The sequence below is a fragment of the Larimichthys crocea genome, chromosome XXIII, assembly GCF_000972845.2.
Source record: "Larimichthys crocea isolate SSNF chromosome XXIII, L_crocea_2.0, whole genome shotgun sequence".
NCBI classification, from domain to species: domain Eukaryota; kingdom Metazoa; phylum Chordata; class Actinopteri; family Sciaenidae; genus Larimichthys; species Larimichthys crocea.
In genome coordinates this window covers 6,936,679-6,949,858 of record NC_040033.1, presented here as the reverse complement: position 1 = coordinate 6,949,858, position 13,180 = coordinate 6,936,679, and the positions used below count along the sequence as shown (strand labels likewise).

The following is a 13,180-nucleotide window of genomic DNA, read 5'->3' as shown; positions in this document are numbered from 1 at the left end:
CGTGCTCCACATAATTTATTCTTTGTTATCTGACTCCAGGTGTGAAAGAAAGACAGAACTGTCTTAGATTTGGTGACATAAAATAGAACTGTGACAATGAAATAAAATACAATAGTTATAGAACAGAGCATTTGTATGTACATTTTATTTTTTATTTTTTAAATGTTAGTTATTGGCCCCTGGGTATCTTCACATTGTCAAATCTGAAGTCTGGACACCCTGTACGACTAGACTGAGGGTGAAAGTGAACCTACTAAACATGTGACTCAAAGAAAGAAAGAAAGAAAGAAAGAAAGAAAGAAAGAAAGAAAGAAAATTATTATATTTAACAGGTGAAAATTTGACCGAGCCACCAATAGAGGTCACTCTTTTCATACTAATGTGACCTTTGCACCGTCATTGGCAAATTATGGCTGTAAAAACTTTATAAAACTCAGTTAATCTAAATTAATCCAGACAGTTGTGATATTCCACATGCACACCAAATACAGATGGACGTCCTCTGAGCAACTGAAGGAAGATACAAACGATTTACTCAAATAAATTGAGAGATTTTCCTTCAGTGGCATTGCTATACTATCTAAATATATATGTAATAATAATGATAATATTAATAACTTTATCTATATTGCACAGTTTAAAACAGAGTTTACAAAGTGTTGACAGAGAAGCACATACAGGATACACAGGCAAAACAGCAACAGAGAGCCAAATAAAGCAAGATAAAGATAAGATTTAAGAACATGGTAATGGCAATATAAAGCAATTTATAAATAAGACAATAATACAAAGTAATGATAGAAATAAATGAATAAATAAGTAGAAACACACACACACACACACACATAATCTACATCACATAGAAACAAGCATATAAAGATGTGCTTTAAGAAGTGATTTAAAAGAAGTCACTGATTCTGCGAGCCTCATCTTCCCGGGCAGGGCATTCAAAATTCCTGATGGCAAAAACATGGTCGCCTTTGGATTTAAGCCTCAACTTTGCACCCACCTGAAGACCTAAAGCTGCAGGCTGGGTCATAAGGGGGTCAACGTGTCTGCTATATAAGCATTGCATTTATAATGAAACCACTGACAGCATCTGGCTGCAACCATGTTGGCAGTCCTGCCTCTTCTGCCATCTCCTGGCTAATCTAAAAACTGGCAAAGACGTGGATCATCTGTGAACCTCAGGCAGGCTGAATGATGCCTGTAACAGCACCTACCTGTCAATTAGAGCGTCCATGCTGTTAATTCTGCATAACTTTAAGCCTTAATATAATTTGAACAGGTGAGTTGTATATAAATTCACCCTCAGTACATTTGTCATGAATGGGGAAATTAGCTACAGAGACCAAAACTGTTTTTTGTACCAGACTGTAAACATGTTTACTTCTGCTGTGAAGTTGGACATTTTGGACACTCATTCTGTAGCCAGCCTCAAGTGGATGTTTGAGGAACTGCAGTTTTTGGCACTTCTGCACTGGTTTTACTTTACAGCAACAGAGATTGCTGCTTGGTTGCAGTCTACAACTAAACCACTAGATGCCACTAAATGCTACACACTTGATGTCAGTGGACACTGTGCTTTATTAGTGCATGTTGAAACCAGCTGATATGTAGTAAGCCTGGAGATTTTTGTGGGCCTTTGGTTGTCAACCCCACAAACAAGCTGCAATAATTATTTATTGTCAAAACTGAAAGTTCATTCTTGACTTTGACAAAACAATTGATCACATCGTCTTAATGAGTAAATCCTCAGTTCTTCAGAATTTCTCAGGCATGTTGAAAGTTTAATTTTTTTTTTTTTTTACTTGACGACAGGAGAAAAATCATCTGCTGAAGATTGTGTGATACAATCAAAACTTCATAGCAGGTACTAAATTGATGCCTTTGTCAATAAAATGTTAGATTGTCATGACTTGTTTTGTGATATGATTGATAATAATGATGGCACACTAACAGTTAGTAGAGTAAACTGTGAGCTTTGCAACATCCATCCATTTTCTGTAACCACTCATCAGGCTCATGGATAGCTGGAGCCTGGAGCTCCCCCGAGCTGCAAGTTCAGCCTCATTGATTTTTGGGAGAATTTAAAAATACCTGTCTTTAATTATTTAATGGAAACATAAGACATCATACAGATTATGAACACAAAGTCGTGCGATCATGTTGTCCAGTTACATATTGTCCCTTTTAAACTACAACATAACTATTATTCTTATTGTTGGTTTGTTTTTATTGTTTGCACATTAAAATAGATTTTTTTTTCTTGAATTTTTTAGCTTTTGCTGATTTCTGTCAGACTTGTGGTTACACATGCCACAATCAGGGGTTGCGGTGTTACATGTCAATGTTTCTGACCACCTGAGATGTCAGTATTAAAATGTAACAGACTGTTGCATGGTCACAGATCATCTGAAAAGGTTGGGAATCTCTCCCCAAATAGCATCTTGCATAGGGCCCCCAAAAGGCTGGAAACGGCCCTGGCTGGAGCCAATCCCAGTTGGCATTGGGTAACAGGTGTTGTACAACCTGGACAAGTCACCAGCTCATCACACAGCTTTTAATAGCTACTTACTTCTGTAAATTAATCCTCGTGCACTACAATTTCTGTCAAATCATGTTTTCAGTACGTCACTGCGTAATGACATCACTGCCAAAGAAACTTAAAATGTTTAATTAATATATTTAATGTGTTTTTCCTGTTAATATGTCGTCATAGCTCACAAGCATCATAACGGAACACCCCCGTCATGCTTTCATCAGAAATATGATTCATCATTTACGCAGGCGCAACAATTTCTCTCGACAAGTTACCAGAAATTAAAGCGCATTAAACGTTTCAAAATAAAATAATAAACTTTCAGGTTATGCATTATATTTTAATGTTATGTTTCGGGTGTCTTTTAAATATTACTATGTCATTTTTTTTTAATATAACATGTTGATGTTGTCGTCGTGGTGAACGTACATTAACGCATAAAGTCATGTTTTTGTCGTTTTTATTTTGAAATCTAGACCAGAAGTGCGTCGTTTTTTTATTTTAACGCCTTGACGCCGGCTGAGCGAGTCATTGAGAGAGAGGTGAGGAGTTTGAGGTGAGTACCAGGCACCGGTGAGTAAATAATCCTGAATCTGTGCGAGGTTTTAAGCTTCAGGAGGATTTTTTTTAAAAACAAAACGCGTTTTATTTTGAAGGTCCTGACTTGTCTCCCTGTGGAGAGACGCTGACAGCTCGTGTAAGTGCCACACATGCACGCAAAGTGTCCGCTGCTGCTGCTCGGAGGACTTCGCTTTGTTCCTCGGCTTTTTTTAAACCAGGTGATAAATTGTACCTGTGCTCGCGGACCTGACAGTTTAGTCGTGTCTTTTCTTTTTTTTTTTTTTTTTTTAAAGTCGGGCGATAATGTTCAGAGGAGTTCCTCATCCTAGCAGCAAGCTAGCGGTCACTCCTCCAGCAGCAGTGTGGACATGTGATGAAGAGTTGCCTCAGCACAGATAAATGCCTGTTGTGTCTTTTTAATAACCAAACAAAGCAAATGTGGTCAGCCTCACTCATTCATTCATCCATAATTCATTCATTGCCCACAGCAGCAGCATGGCTTTTGTCCTATCAGGTCAGCTGTCTCAAGGTGAACATGAATATGGATGTTATATTAAGATATTAATATGTATTTCTCCTCCAGTGGAGAGTTTCTAGAATCTAGAGGTCAATGGGACATTTTCATTTTCAGTGACAGTCTCAGGGCCACCAGATATGTGATAGAAAATTGGGATGTGTTTATGGTTAAACACCCCAGAGGGTATGTCGTCATGTTTTCTCCACTGAAGGGGCATCCTAAAGAGTTTATGGTGCTTTGGCCAATGAAAAAGCACCTTAGAGGACATTTTACCTTAAATTGTCCACTGGAAGGGCATCCTAGTGGGTACTTTATTGGGTTCTGGCCACACCTTAGAGGACACTTTACCTAATTAGTCAACTGGAGAGCAGTTTATTGGGGTTTGTCTGCTAAAATTGCACCGTTTGTCGAGAGCAGTTTATTGGGGTTTGTCTGCTAAAATTGCACCGTTTGTCCAGGTTTTGTCATCTTAGATGATACTTTTATCATGTTTTCTCCACGGGAAGGACATCCTAGTGATTACTTTATCACAATTTGTCCTCTAGTAGGGTGTCTTACTGGGTACTTTATCATGTTTTCTCCAATGGAAGAGCATCCCAGAGAGTTTATGGTGCTTTGGCCAATGGAAAGGCACCTTAGAGGGCATTTTACCTTAAATTGTCTACTGGAAGGGCATCCTATTGGGTTTTGGCCACTAGAAAACACACCCTAGAGGACACTTTACCTAATTAGTCCACTGGAGAGCAGTTTATTGGGTTTTGTCTGCTGAATTTGCACCGTAGATGATTCTTTATTGTGTTTTCTCCACGGGAAGGGCATCCTAGTGGTCACTTTCACAATTTGTCCTCTAGTAGGATATCTTACTGGGTACTTTATCATGTTTTTTCCACTGGAAGAGGCCAATGAAAAGGCACTTTAGAGGGCATTTGACCTACATTATCTACTGGAAGGGCATCCTAGTGGGTAATTTATTGGGTTCTGGCCACTAGGAAACACACCTTAAAGGACACTTTACCTAATATTAGTCCACTGGAAAGCAGTTTATTGGGTTTTCTCTGCTAAAATTGCACCGTAGAGGGTACTTTACCACTTTTTGTCCACGTTTTGTCATCTTAGATGATACTTTATCATGTTTTCTCCACTGGAAGGGCATCCTAGTGGGTACTTTACAATGTTTTGTCCACAGGAAAACATCCTACAGGGTATTTTATCACATTTGGCCACTGAAAGGACATTTTGTAAACTAGAAAAAGACAACTCAGAAGGCACTTCACCTGATTAGTCCACTGTAAGGGCACCCTTGAGGGCACTTCATTATGTTTTCTCCGCAATTTACAATGATTATAAATGATAAAAGAGAGAAATTGCAAATCTCACATTTGCAAAGCAGGGGTAGTTGGCATTTAATAAATAACAGGCAATTAGTTTTAATAATTATAGTTTGGTCAATTCATTAATGGACTAATGGTTTGCACACTAGATGAAATCTATCTCGCCATGTTTCCCAACAAGAGGCTCCAGTTTTCGTCCCAATGGCCTCCATCTGAAGTTTTTGTTTTGTGCTTCTGTTGTGCTAGATAAAAGTGGAGCATGTCACTCTAATGAAGCAGTACAATATAACATTGTGTCCACATAATGAAACACGGCTATAACAACTAACAAAAGCCCAAAGAAGTCATTGTTGTTCCTTAAGTGGCGATCCTGGTCTCAGTATTTACTAAACAGAAATACAGGCAACCCAACCCATTTGTGGAACTGTAACCAGAAAATATTTGCTGTTTATTTTTGGTTTGTTTGTTTTGGCATTTTGTTCCCAAACTGTAGGGGCGGGCCCTCGCAGAGGGGGGAGAAATATGGACTGAAACTAAAGTTTATCTTTAGCTTTTTTCCCACAGCAGACACAGGTGAAACTAATAACATGCCAGCCAAATCTAAAATATTAAGAAGCTCAGACTTGTTTGTCGGAAACTCTGCCACTTTGGGCAAAAGTTAACTCACATTTTTCATTAGCACAGCAGAAGCTAATGAGAACTTGGCCTCTTTGTGTCACCAGTCATGAGTTACTGGTTGATAAAAAATCACTTTATGCATGGGAACCATAGTCCCAGAACCGTTTATCTGTCACATGGCTAATAGATGTCAGGACATGCCCTCTGGCAGGATGGAGAGGAAGGATGTGCCTCATCTGCTGACTCACCAATATCATCTCCATGTGCACCGCAGGTTATTTGAGGAGACGTTTGACTTTGATGTAAAGCCTAGACGCGGGACAAAGCGATTATCTTCTGCTAGACATTCTTAAATCTATGTAAATCAAACCATCTGAGCACTTCAAGGACACAAACAATAGGAATTTGAAACATTTGTCTCGGTGAATCTGACCTTGTTCGGCGCGCTCTCAAATTCCAGAGCCGGCCTGGCCTTTTCCCTTTTTGTCTTATAATCTCGCACGGTGCTTGAACACATCAGATAGATCCATCTTATCTGCGTGATCACAGTCTCAGCTTTTATTTGTTTTCCTTCGCCTCAGTGGAATACGTCAAACAGACTCATTGTAAACTCATTTTTGCGGCAACAGCGGCGTTGTTTTGTGCACAAATAGTCGAGCAGAGAAAGAGTCTCCACATTCCTGCAGAGAATTGCTTGGTCATGCAGGAGACAAGGAAGGAAAAGACGTGGATAATACTCAGTTTTTTTTAAAATCATTCACGGCCTCCCGGCTCTTCATGTTTATTTTACCTTCCCCTCTGAAGATAAACAGACTCAGCATTTTGTCAGTAAACACAGCAAGACTTCCACAGTTCAGTTTGCTTGGCTGTTGCTCTGCTTTAGCCTACTAAGTTGCATTTAATTACCATTAAGCACTTTGGCAAAACACCATGCATATTTTGGGCTACTGTCCTCTCACATTAAACCCCATTAAGCTGTCTGGAGTTGGTGCATCTAATTATACTCTCAGCATAGTGATGCATCCTTACCACTCTCTCCACCGTCACCTTTTCCCGTGAGGGTATGAGTTTAAATTCTCATGCTTTTCTCTACTAGAGGACTTAAAAAACAGTCGTAATCACATTTCCCAGGAAATGGGTAAATGGCTGATTTGTATTCGAGTGTACTATGAGATCTTAGGCTTTTGTTTGGGTTCTGGGAGCCTGGGGGATATTTTATTCCCGTCCCAGTCTGAGTCTCATGAGGGTAAATACAGTTATTACAAGTGCACCGGGTCAAAGCTCCACAATTACCGTGTTTCTGTGAGAACATGGCTTTACCTTTTGTGCAGCTGGTGCAACCTGAGCAGCTCTGGACACAGATTTGACAAGAAAGTGCCACACCCTAACACTAATGGTGCTGGATTGGACCGGTCACTGGTGTCAAAAAACACCCAAAAAAAGCTCCCAGTGTTTAGGGCAGCTTAAAAACAAGTGACTACATCTTCTGTTTTGCTCATACAACAGGCATCAGCAGCTTGAAGTTCTCCTGGAAAGATGTTTGATTCCTTTGGGTGATGCACCACACAGTTTTAATTCCTCTTTATTTATTTGTATTTACAGGAATTGAAGCATTACAACAATGCAGTCTCAGTGCTGTTACAAATCTAACACGACTGCAATTGATATTTGAGACTTTAAAGCTGCACAAATCCCCATCAGTCACCACCTTTATATTATCAGTGGCTTGCATCGCTTGTAATGAACAAACCCACAGACGATTACCACCCATCTCTGAAGGTCCTGTCAGCTCTTCAGCACAGTTTAACATCTTTCAGCTAATTGTTATGGTTTTATGGCTGCAGCTTTTAGTGTTTCGGTTCAGTCTCGCTGCTCTGGTCAGTTTCATTTGCAGCAGGCGGCTGTTTTTCAGCGAAAAAGCTGAAATAAATCCACTTTACAATGTCATCCTGTGTCTGCTGGAGCTGTGAAGCAGCTGTTTGCTGACACCATCACTGTGACAACTTTTAAAGGTGGAAGGAAGAGGTCAAAAAATAGACAATGCAATGACAACCTCCATGGCTGCTCTTCAGAATGAGTCTCCGTACGTCCCCATGTTAAAATGTCCAACCTCACAGCAGAAATAAACATGTTTACAGCCTGGTACAAAACGAGTTTTGGTCTCTATAGTTAATTTACCCGTTCATGACAACTGTACTGAGGGTGAATTTCTATATAACTCACCTGTTCAAATTATAATAAGGCTTAAAGTTATGCATAATTAACAGCGTGGCCGCTTTGATTGACAGGTAGGCGCTGTTACACGTGGCTTTTTTTGAGCAACAAGGGGTCATTTGGCCCACCTCAGGTCAGCCGAGGATCCACGTCCACCGATTTTTAGATCAGTCGGGAGGCGGAAGAGGCATGACAAGCTTCACAACGTCTCTTCAGAAACCTGTTGGTGACGTCACGGATACAACGTCCATTCTTTATACTCTGCACCAATAAAACTTATTATTAAAGACCCAGTGTGTAGGATTTAGTGGCATGCAGCGGTTTAGTTGCAGATAGCAACCCCCTTGTTTCACACGATACTTCCTGGCGTGCTCTGTCCATTCTTTATACTGTCAGAGGTTAAGACACATTGACTTAATGTTTATATAAGTAAACATCCCTGAAATTTGGTCATAGACGAGGTGAGACAGGATCCTTTTCAGACGAACATTAAACTACCAGATGTGACCAGTTAGTTATTAAATTATTCTAAATAGTATTTATAAAATCTGACTTATCAGTCAGTATAAGTCAGCTGATGTTGATTCGGGATGTTCGTTTCCATCACAGTTTCATTCATTAACTGCAGTCATGGAAATTTTTATGAAGTGTCTGGCTGTGCTTTGGTTTGTTAGAGGACGTGACAGTAAAGTAGAATCTTTTGTTTCCAAGCCTTAAGCTTAGAACAAAATGAGAATAAAGAGTAAACAAATCTAAAAAGAAACCTTCAGATTAAGTGATGCTTAAATTTGTCCTGTAGTTATGGCTGTCCTTACTCTGAACTTTGTCACAGATTCTTTTGCAAGGACATTTCGAGCCTGCAGGCAGTTAGAGAAATGTTACAGTGCAGATTTGTTTCCATTTGAAACTCCTTCATCCTCTTCAAGGTATAAAAATGCTTGAGCGGTGATTGCTTTTTCTTTTCTGGAGTCGGGAGGACAATGGGCAGGCATTTTGTGAGCTGACAGGATTTAGTTGCCTCTTCAATCCCTCTTCACCCCAAAGACAGGTGCTGTCCTATAGCTGTAAGCACAGCCGCTGCCTGCTAAAGCCACCGATGACGAGACGAAGAGCGAGATAGAGATGGGCATACGCTGACTGAGTGCAGCTGTCAACTGTGTGAGACTGGAAGCAGTCCAGCGACTGTGTGCACATAACTTAACACAGTCGTGCTGAGGCTGAGGTGCTGGACCTTGCCAAACTCTTCAGTGAAGTTGAGTGTGGCCACTGGGCTGTGAAGAGCAGAGCAGAGCAGAGCAGCGAGGTAGAGACGTCTGCATTTTGAGAGACTCAGGACGTGGCTGGGTGACTTTTAAGCTGAGCTATTTCAGGCTTAAAACACTCAGAGGCAGCAGGGGCGCAGCTATCAACACAACACCACCGCCAGATCCCCATAGAGATCCACAAACAGGGCAGCTATCAGTGGTATACAGCTTCATCGAGGTCAATTTGCATTACCAAGCACCACAAGAGACTTGAGTGTTTGAGGACACTGAGCGGTGTTCTGGTGAGTTTTTTGGACGTATACAGTTTGGGTTTGTAATGGTCACCTTTTGACGGATGATACACCGCTCTCTTTAAAGTTTGTCCCGGCATGCACCGGTTGAGTGTGTTTTTCTTTTAATGTGTAGACTTTGTTTTAGACTTGAAGGGAGTGAAGAATAACAGGAAGCCGGAGGGAGAATTTCCGAGTCGTGTTAACACCGTTTAAAAGCTCGAAAAACGGGATGTTGTATAAAAAAGTCTCTTTAAATGCTATTTTTATCTCTTTATTTCCTTCAGTGTGCTTTGACATGTACACGAGATGGTTTGGATGCAGCACAGATTGTTTTATTTGACCAGAAACATTCAAACTGGCTTTTTTTTTTTAGTGACTTCATGTCAAAAAGCAGCAGCAGCGGCAGCAGCAAGGATGATGACAGTGTTTCTGTGCAGGTCAAGGTTGAGAAATAAGCACATCGTGTGTTGGTCATAGATGTGAATCGACCTTGCACGCATGAAGTCACACCTCTTCATATAGTTGACCGCGGCGGGTAATGCTATTATCAGCGCGCCGGGATTGAGGAAAGCCCCAGACTTTGAAGTGGACTTCAATTTTAGCTGCTTGTGCCTTTGACTGTGTTTCTTGTCCCCCCGCAAGACATGCATGTGACTCCACAGTGAGCTCACATCCCCAGGGGACAAACAATTATATCTCACACACACTCAGGCTCCTCCTGAGGTTGGGTATTTCTTTAGCCCTAAGGCTCATATAAGCTGATGTGGAATGCGGTACTTTATTATTTGGCGGGTAATGGGTAAGCAACTTGTTTAGATCACAGGACTGTTCTTTGTTCACTGCAAAACACAATTAATCTGGCAGCTTTTATGACTTTAGGTGGGATTAATTGTGTTGTGAAGTTGATTCCTCCATGACATGATGTGTTTTTTTGTTTTTTTTTCCACTGCCAAATACACTAGGACCCTGCAGCACACTATTTTGAAGGAAAGTTTACCATAAAACTGAGTCATTTCACCAGTACAAACAGCAAAACTCCATTCATTATATCAAGTGTCATTACTGGTTAATAATTAAAGACGTGTTGGAAAACATTGTCATTGCTTTCCCATTAATTCTATGCACAGTGTATACATGTTCACAAATGAATAAACATCCTGTGCAAAGTTCGAAACAAGCCCTAAAAGGTTCAGTTGATTTTATTTTTTGACCTTGAGCTGAAAAAGTTTAAAAAAGGAGCACGGTGCCAGTAATCGTTCAGAATATCAATTACATACTCGACCTATTGCAGATGCTCTGAAGCTTCCTGGTGGCATTGCAATGTTCTTTTTTATGACAAGACAAGTTGCCCAATGTTCTTAAAAAAAAAACAGTGCATAGTGAGTCACACCCTGAATTGAAAAATTCATTTGCGTGTGTGTGGTGGCTAACCAGGCTGTTGTGACACTCCCTTTTCATGTCGCCCTTGACGTTTTTTAATGTTAAAAAAAGTCTTCTTCACCAGCTGGTCACCTACTGTCCGTGTGGCAACGTGAATTTATGTCACTGCTGTGGATTTAGAAATAGATGATAGGCCTTTTCACATTGCATGCAGTGTTTCTACATGGGAAACGTTGCGTGTGATTCTTATATGATTAAAGGACCACACAGATGGCAGTATGAAAAAAAAAAAAGTGTATCTGAGATGTCATTGGCAGGTTTCTGAAGAGTCATTGTAAAGCTTAGAGTGAGGATCATCGGCAAATGAATGATGCCTTGTTGCGCAAACAAGCATCCACTTGTCAATCGAAGGGGCCACACAGTTAATTCTGCATAACTTTAAGCCTTAATATAATTTGAACAGGTGAGTTTTATATAAATTCACCCTCAGTACAGTTGTCATGAACAGGGAAATTAGCTATAGAGACCAAAACTGTTTTTTGTACCAGGCTGTAAACATGTTTATTTCTGCAGTTGGACATTTGAACATAGGGACTTATGGAGCCAGCCTCAAGTGGACGTTTGAGGAACTGCAGTTCTGCATAGGCTTTATTTCACAGCCACAGAGGTTGCTGCTTGGTTTTGGCGTATTACTGCTTGTTTTTTTACAGTTTAATTTGTTTTTCTTAAAATAAATAAATGCTGAAATATGTCAGCATTTGGGTGGCCGTTACATTTCATGCAGACATTCATGGTTCTCAGGTGATTCCTCCTGACTTTTTGTCTGGCACCACCATGAAGAATGGATGGACAGCTATGAAATCTTGGGCACACATCCGTAGTCATTTGTTGATCCCATGACTTTGCGTCTAGCGCTACCATCGGGTCCGAATTTTTATTTGTCCAATACTAGCATCAGCTAGAACCCAGTAGAACCTAGTAATCATTCCACGTCCTAAACAGCATACTGACATAGCTCATTGCTATTTATAAGCAGGGCTTAGCTCGGTCTGTATGTGGACTATGTAAATACGCGGTGCCAATGTAAACGGTAACATAAGTATGCTAACATGCTCACAATGAGAAGGCTAACATACTGATATTTAACAATGTTTACCATGTTTGTGATATCAGTTGTCCACGTTAGTATGCTCATACAGCCACAGGCGGCTTCTCGCGTGTAGATCTTTTAGTTTGTTGTAGTAAATCGGATAAATCTGGTGTGATAATCGGTGGTGAGATGATTGACAGAGCTGGAAAATGGAACAAACACATCTCTGTTACACAAGTTGTGCTATATTCTTGCCTTTTCCCCCAATTTCTGGATAATTGTACTTATTTAGGACAAAAAAAATTCAAATAAACTAAAGAAAATCACTTTTTTTTTAGTTGAAATGGTCACACCTTGAAGACTTTTGTAATTGCTAGGGAGATCTTGTGCTGTTTACACTGTTGCAATGGTTTATTTAAGTCACATATTGATCATTGGGCTGAATTTCCACATAAAATTTGAGAGTGTGTGTGTGTGTGTGTGTGTGTGTGTGTGTGTGTGCGTGTGTGAGAGCAGCAGCCTCTGACTCAGTGTTGAATGGGTCCTGGAGTCACATGGCTACTTGTCAGCAGGCTGGAGGAGGAAACATAATCCTGAGGAGGAAGGCTGCTGCTATCAGTCCGTGCATGTTGGTCTGAGAGAGAGAGAGGGCACTCCACTCGACAAGAGGCTGAACTCCCGCACACGATCGTCCCGAGGCTCACGCTCCACATCTCTAACCTCTCTTCCTTTTGTCTCCCTATCTCTCTTCTCTCCCTCTGTTTGTTTTGTCCTGCACTCTGACCAGCCACAGGTCCTCTCTTCACGGCAGAGTTCAGAATTGCACTACAATGTCTGCGGTGGCTTCTCTGCTGTAAGCACACAAAGGTATGATACAATCACAGATCTCTTTTTTTTTTTGCATTTCTTGTCATATTTTTAAGTCTCATTTATCAGAGTCACTTCTTGTTTCATTATCTGTTTAATTTATTGTTTGTTAAATTTTTTTTATTTATAAGGGTTAGTCTTCAATTAGAGCAGATGTTCATCAGGTCAAGTCTAATCAAAGTTAACAAGATTCTTCCTGCTAACGTCACACTTTCTGATTATGCAGTTGACTTGAGAGAGTAGAGCTGACTCAGGCTTGAACCATGATGATCTGCAACCATAGCACGGAGAACTGTAAACAAATCCTGCTTAGTTCCACAGGTTACCCGAACAAGACATGACTAAATACTCAAACTTTTCCACAACTTTTCAATCATGAATTAGAGATTTTAAGCGACATGTTTGTGGGAAGTGATTGCTCTCTAAATGCTGTGGTGGAATAAGAACTGACCACTCATAGCAAGGAAAAACATTATTTACTCGTGTGTTTGTGTTGAATCAAACTCTATCCCACCCACTGCTG

At 40.5% G+C, this 13,180-nt stretch overlaps 1 protein-coding gene across 4 annotated transcripts in view; it reads left to right on the top strand.

Annotated features, from left to right (window-relative positions):
* The first annotated feature begins 3,015 nt into the window (after window positions 1–3,015).
* The window catches only part of slc4a2b (solute carrier family 4 member 2b), a 39,040-nt gene continuing 28,875 nt past the window's right edge, over window positions 3,016–13,180 (top strand). The window contains exons 1-2 of one of the 4 annotated variants that reach the window (XM_019270363.2): window positions 3,016–3,098; window positions 12,578–12,657. The gene's annotated coding sequence lies outside the window, so the exon portion shown is untranslated. Of the gene's footprint in view, window positions 3,099–9,310; window positions 9,330–12,338; window positions 12,658–13,180 lie in introns of those variants that run through there. The other 3 variants (XM_027274141.1, XM_027274140.1, XM_010744173.3) reach the window with 3 other exon arrangements.